Source organism: Stomoxys calcitrans, chromosome 1 (genome assembly GCF_963082655.1).
Source record: "Stomoxys calcitrans chromosome 1, idStoCalc2.1, whole genome shotgun sequence".
In the NCBI taxonomy this organism is placed as follows: domain Eukaryota; kingdom Metazoa; phylum Arthropoda; class Insecta; order Diptera; family Muscidae; genus Stomoxys; species Stomoxys calcitrans.
The window spans coordinates 105,721,894-105,729,199 of record NC_081552.1 but is presented as its reverse complement, the minus strand read 5'-3'; positions in this window follow the sequence as shown (position 1 = coordinate 105,729,199).

Sequence of the window (7,306 nt, the reverse complement as noted above, 5' to 3'; positions counted from 1 at the left end):
TGTTGGATATCATAACAAAACACGTCGTGCAAAATTTCATTCCAATCGGATAAGAATTGTGCACTCTAGAGGCTCAAGGAGTCCAGACCCAAGATCGGTTTATATGACAGCTATATCAGGTTATGGACCGATTTGAACCATACTTGGCACAGTTGTTGGATATCATAACAAAACACCTCGTGCAAAATTTCATTCCATTCCAGTAGTTACAAACAGAATGTCGAGGGTATAAAAATGTGGTAAATATTTTTAATATGTTTCTGATTTAATAGTCGTGTTTGGGGTTTAAACAGTGATGTTTATTTGTGAAAATTACAACACTTTTCCCATTTTATTTTTGATACGAGGGTTGCCTTTTATATTTCGGGATTAGAGAACAATTATCATCGAATCGCTTTATTGTTTTTCAAAATATTCCCCATTAAGATCTATACTCTTTTGCATGCGTTTGAACCAATTGTCGAAACACTTTTGTCACTCTGATTGAGGTATCTCCAAAACATGCATTCTGAACGTATCAACCGCTTCTTCAGGTGTCGAAAAACGTTGACTTCTCATTTTATGTTTTATGTGCGGGAATAAAAAGAAGTCATTCGGTGCCAAATCATAATTATACGGCAACTCATCAAATCGACGTTTTGAGTGCTCAAAACTGCAGTTGTTTCGTATTTTTGGAGCATTTCTTTCGACCTATCGACACGAGCCTTTTTTAATGATTAACATTTGTGTAGGATCCAAAGCGAAAAAGTTTTTTTAACTGTCAAAAGTTCATGCAATGTTGAATGTATGCAGGTTGTTTCAATCTCACGATAGGACACATGACGATCTTGCAATATCAGTTGGAGCACAGCATCAATGGCTTTTTGAACAACAACTGATTTTGGTCGACCTTCACGAAATTCGTCTTGGAGTGAACTACGACCTCGGTTGAACTCACCATAGCATCGATAAACACTGGTCCTTGATGGAGCTCCATCGCCAAAAATTTAATTAAGTTCATCGATGCACTGTCGTCGAAAGTTGTAAAAAATAATCGCACGAAAATGTTCACGATTTAACTCAATTTTTTGGCCGTGATATTCATCTCGGCCTTTTAAGTTACTGTAAACAACACAAATAGCGCTCGTATGTCAAAACGTTATGAGTACGTATAACATCAAAAATGTCAAGCTTTACGATAGATCTGTCAGTTAGCAGATTGCAACATAAACATTGTCCAATCCCGAAATATAAAAGGGAACCCTCGTAATTTTTACTGTTTTTTGTTCGTGTTAGTGTCTAGTTATACGTGGTGTAAAATTTGCCTGCATATACCTACATATTTTAAAATTACTACTTTTTATATCCACTACTTCTGTAATAATCGGATCAAAATTTAGTCTACTGCAACTAAAAAAACCCATACTGATCCGATTTGGAAGAATACATATTGCGTGGCTAATACAGCCTTATAGTACATACCGGATAAAAGATATACTATATGGAGCTATATCTAAATCTGAACCAATTTTCCCAAAATTATTTGTAATATTTTGTTTTTTTTTATAAGAAATACCAACTAACAAAGTTGGTTTGGTTGTAAACAATTTTTGCCGCGAATTTTCAGTTTCCGTTTCCGTCTAGTCGTTTACTTCTATGAACGATGCTTAAAACTTCTTTTCGACGAAAATAAACATAATACGCTAGTTTTACAAAAATTTTACTTCACTAAATCCGAGTTCATCCATCCAAATGGTAGATATTATTTTAGTCTCAACAAAAATATTTTCCATCCTATATGGTTAATATACTATGTACGGCTGTGATTTTGTTCCTATTCTTTTTATTGTATGTACTCGTATGTATAATTTGCTGAAGAAATTTTGCATACCAATAATTCAATAATAAATCTAAACTCTTCATCTAAGTTTGTCTAGGAACTTATGCTTTTAGCAACCCACACTACTTCATTATCTAAATACACTCTATCAAGATGAAAAATCTATAAATATAATGTTTGCTGGAAATATTGTACGAATGCAAACATTTTAGATTGGAGATCTTACAAAGATAGACGTTTTACAATTTATAATATTCGATTATCAGATTTTAAAGTGTTTTTGTAGTCCACGGAAAAACAAACGACATTGCATACATTTGTACTTTCAAAATCAAAAGCTAACTTAGCATTTAATTAAAATCACAACGCAGACAACAACAAAAACCGCACATACAATGTGGTCAAACTAAATTGATTGATTTTTGTTCGTCCCTTTGCACAAATACAAGCAAGTCTAGAAGACAAATGTTATTAAAACATGAAATGTCATCTCAGTTTTGTTAGAGCAATCAATAACTTGACAACACACACGCACAAGTGTGGCATAGCCGTACAATCTCTCTCACTTTTTAAGTTCTCCTTCTCTCTTCCATTCACTTACTTTTCCTCTCTGTTTGAATAAAAGCAAAACTCTCCAAAAAAATAACAACAGATGTTTATCAATACCACAAATCAAGCAAAAATCAGCTGTTTTATAACAAACAACAAAACGTAGCAGTTCCAACTGAAAAAAACGTTGGCATAGTCGCCACAGCGCTGCCATCGGAGACAGCACAGTAACTGAACAGCTAACTGATTGCTGCTAGATGAAGAAGAGAATCAGAAAATGAAGCAAATCAAGAGAGCATTTTTATAAGGTTGACGCATGGAGAGAAAACCAAATGAGAGATGGTTATTGATGTCGGAAAACTAACACATAACAACAGTAATGCTGAGAGGAGGCAAATGGTTGGGTAAGAAAAGAAAAACCTGAAATTAACAGCTGGTACATTGTTTACATTTACAAAGTCTAACACACACCCAAACACCTCATTAAATATACCCATCACTGTTGGCGTGGAATGAAAGAGATTTTATAGTTTTTAGTATTGGCCAAGAATAACACAAACCTTGTGGTTTAAAACCGAAGAGTGATTAGGAACGTCTGTAGTTGAGTTATTGGAGAACAGAAAATTATAATTAAATTGCAAAACTTTTGGCATGAAAGTACAATGTTCTATGTTAGATTTTTAATAATCAAAATAATAAATAACAAAAAGCAATCAACTGACTTGCAACTATTTTCATTTTGTGCCTTTATCCTTCTACATTTTGCCATCCTAGCTGCCAAATCAATGATTTACCCTAGTTTTCATGATTTATATAAAGAACAAAAGCTACTGAAATTATCCGCCTGAACAAATAATACAAGGTGCTTGTCACGAAGTGTTACCAAGTTCACACTATATCTGTCAAACTAGAAAAAACACATATGTGATGTTTGATTTATTGACAACTCTATATTGTTTACAAGCAACCAACAGTATTTGCTTCTGACTTTATTTAAGCGAAAGTTATTTGTGCTGGAGTTGAAGCGTGATAACTGATTGAGTTATATAAGGCTGGAAAATCATTACAGGCTGTTGTTGGCGAACTCAAGCACCTCAAAGTGGACAAAATTTTTGTGTATCCCACCATAGATCGTTATACTGATACCGGTAGCTACGCCAAATAAATAAATCCATGGCAAATAAATGGCTTAAGATCTGAAAATATCCCGTGAAAGGATGCAATATAGCTCAAGGTAAAGCCTTACATGTTTTAAAAGGCACACGACCCTAAACAAAAAAAGTTAAACTCGAAAGAGCAAAGGAGTTGCTGCGCTTGCACAAACGCGGCGAATTTTAGAACGTCGTGCTCTTTGGCAAGAAAATTCTCCCGTCGAACATTTCGTAAACTCCCAAAATGATCGAGTTTAGTGAACCAAGCGCAAGTAATGAGCCTACGAACGGCCATCCACCTGTGACCGCTGATGGCCGCTCTCCAATCGTTTTCATCGAGCCAGGCGTCAAAGCTTATACGATTTATTTTCGGGAAAACAATTTGGAGGTTGCTTTTGAGCCGTGGGTACGCAAAAATTTTCGTCTTAGACCATGAACCGTCACCTAAAGCACGTGTAAATTAGGAATGGCTAGGAAATTTTGTTCAGCACTTCATGCCAGATACCAATAAGGTAAACTTTACTATTTGGGCCATTTTAAAGAGCAAAATAAGAACAAAGAAAGCTATTAAACGGGAAAGACCAAAATACCGGCAGATTGTATTCGTGCAGCCTGTAACTTGTTTTTGACCGACTCCGAGCAATTTTCAAGACAAAAGAAATCACCATCTCCAAAATTTCGGCTAAATCGAGTAATAATTGTGACCTCCAGAGACTTAAAATGTCTAATTCGGAGATCGGCTTATATGGATAATAAATGCGCCCCCCAGTGGCTACAGAAGTAAAGATCCGAGATAGATATATATGACAGCTATATCAGGTTATGAACCAATTTAAACTCCTCCTTTGAAAGGAGGAAACTGAAAGTTAGAGTGCTTTCGACAGACAGACGGACGGACATGGCTAAATCGAATGTCAAGACGCTCAAGAATGTATAAACTTTGTTGGGTCTCCGATCAATACTTCGATGTGTTACAAACGGACCGACGAAATTCGTATACCCCCATCCTATGGTGGAAGGTATAATAAGTTAATAAATTATGAATAAATATTTTCACACAAAAAACTGTGATCATTTGAATTGGTAACAGCATGTGTCAGCTATATAATAACATAGTGAATTTGTTTGCGTGATGATTTCTTCCACAGCTACCACTAAACCCACAAAATTTGTTGCGGAGTCATGTGCAGTTTCCATTTATGTCTACGTGTCGTTGATATTGGGGAAATCTCATAATTTTTTGTCCAATGGTTTCTTCTATGACAATTACAATAAATATTAAATTTGGTCAAAATCGGTCCGGTAAAAATCTCTTTAGATTCAACCCATTATTTTATAGTCAACTGAATTGTGTTAACTATTTTGGACTTACATTCACCGTTGTGTAGAGTATTAAAAGGTCAGATTTGGCTAATTTAGACCGTCCTTGCTAGTCGTTCTTGTCTCTGGGAAAAACTATTGGACGATAGAGAGTTTTGATTGCGGCAACTCTGACGACTGCTGTGGTGCTGCACATTCCTACTGAGAAGTTAAATTGATTTGCTTACACTCGCAAACTTTGTCTTGAATGGGGTATGTGTTCATGAAATTTATGCTGCTGGGGGGTTTGTTGTTGTTTTTTCTAGCTACATGGTCGGTAGACCAGTGATGATGTTTACATCGCTTGTTTGTAGGCTTTGCCACTAGTGTTGGTTGCCTCTTCAAGGACTTTGTGTAAATGCCCACATGTACTTTTTCTTCTTCGATGCTTTTTTATTTGTATGATTCTGTTAAACTATCTCAGCATGTTCCAATGCAATTTAGCTTCGATTCTTTCAGTTCAATTCACTTTAATTCCTAGAAGCCATAAGCATGAACGTAATACTGGCAGGTAAAGGAAAAACATCATCCCAGCAGCAGCATCACAAAAAGGGAAATTTGCACGCAACCAACGTCTCCTCTATTTAAGCAGGCCACAAAGGACTTTGACCAAAGGCCCAAGAAAGGCAACATTTTGACAGGCAATATTTTCACCGTCTCGTTGCCTCTTCTTCCAAAAACATAAGGGTGCACCCCAGACTTTACTTTAATCCTCCCAAAAGGATTTCTATCCCTTAGCTACTGACGGTTTGCAAATGATGGCTTTCATAGCTTTCAAACACACTTGAAATGTTATTGGACTTCATGCTTCACTAGCTTGAAGGCGAGAGAAGATATTCCAATGAAGCATCGCATGGGTTGATCACTTTTATAGTGTTTCCGGAAAAATAAAGTACTGACATAGTACATCCATTGGTATTTCTACAACAACTACTACTACGATACTACAAAAAATGTATAATGTGAAGCCTGAGGCAAATGTCAGTAGACTTGCTGCAAAATCCATGAGGGAAAATATTTAATATACAACGAGAGTCATAATGCCATTAGTCAAATAATAGAAATTCGTACATATGTTTGTAAACATCCAAATAATGTGTCTGCATTAAACCAAAAAAAAAAAAATGCTGAACTTCCAAGCAACAATTGAGGCATTTCTTAAATATTAATAAAAAAATTTCTCAATTTTAGGCGTTTTAGTAGTTATTTTGTCTGCTGTTACTTAAATTCGTTCAAATATAAGGAAATTGTAGATAGCTTAATAAAATTGAAAGTTAAATGCATGTAAAGTTGAAAGATAAGATGGAATATACAATATTTTTGAAATACTTTTGACATATTTGAGCTTCTTTTAACTTTTTACCATTTGAAAACAGCAGAAAATGTTTGCTATTTTAACTTACACATTTCTTTGAGTGTAAGTATGTGAAAACAAAAATGTAATTTTACCATTCCCTAATCATTTTCAAGAACTTGGATGAACATTGCTCCACATGTTCCTTAGCATATGGTTTATCCAGCCTCTAAGGACATAATCCACCCGGTGCTGCTCTAAGGATTGGATCAGTGTGTCGGTCCACACATTGTTACAAGCCCCCTCAATGTTAATGCATGCCGCCAATGTGTACGTCTTAGCATCGAAGGATTCTTCTATTTTATGCACAACCTCGTGCAGGGCAATCTCCACCGACCATCCCTTGACATAGGCATGCTGTTTGAATTTGAGCAGTTCGCTGGATGTCCTACTCTTTATCATGGTGTCCACACAATACGTTCCATAGTTTTGAGTAGAAAGGTCGTAAGGTTTATAGGTCTGTAAGCCTTTGGTGTCACATAACTTGCCTTGCCGGGCTTGGGTATGAATAGCACCCTTGCCTCCTGCCAGACTTTCGGAGTATATGCCAGTATTAGGTGTTTTTTGTTTTTCTCCTTCTGTAGTAACGCCGGAAATATTCCATCAGGTCCGGGTGACTTAAATGGTTTGAATCTGCTCAATGCTACCTTTACCATAAATTCTGCAATTCGATTAATGTCATTATTACAAGATTTAGGTGTCTTCGTGAGTCCCGTCGTATCATGTGGAAAATTCGTTTTTTTTTTTCAAAAGCCTCAAAATGTCCTCCGTTTTCTCTGCTCTTACTCCCATGTCGTCTACTAACGTTTCATGGGTTTTTGAGAGAAACTATTTCATCTTGGCGGCATCATTAGCGCTATCGACCTGTAACAAATCTTCCAGGAGGTACGTTTTGCCGCCCTGATAGTCTTATTATATTCCTTGAGCCGTGTGTAATTACACATCCCAATAAACTTACGCTTAGGACAAAGATAATACAAAGCTACAGTATTCCGTTGCAATAGTTTAGAGGGTAAACATAGTTCTGTGATATTGGTTTTTAATTTTTCGCTACAATGTTTTACATTTTATATA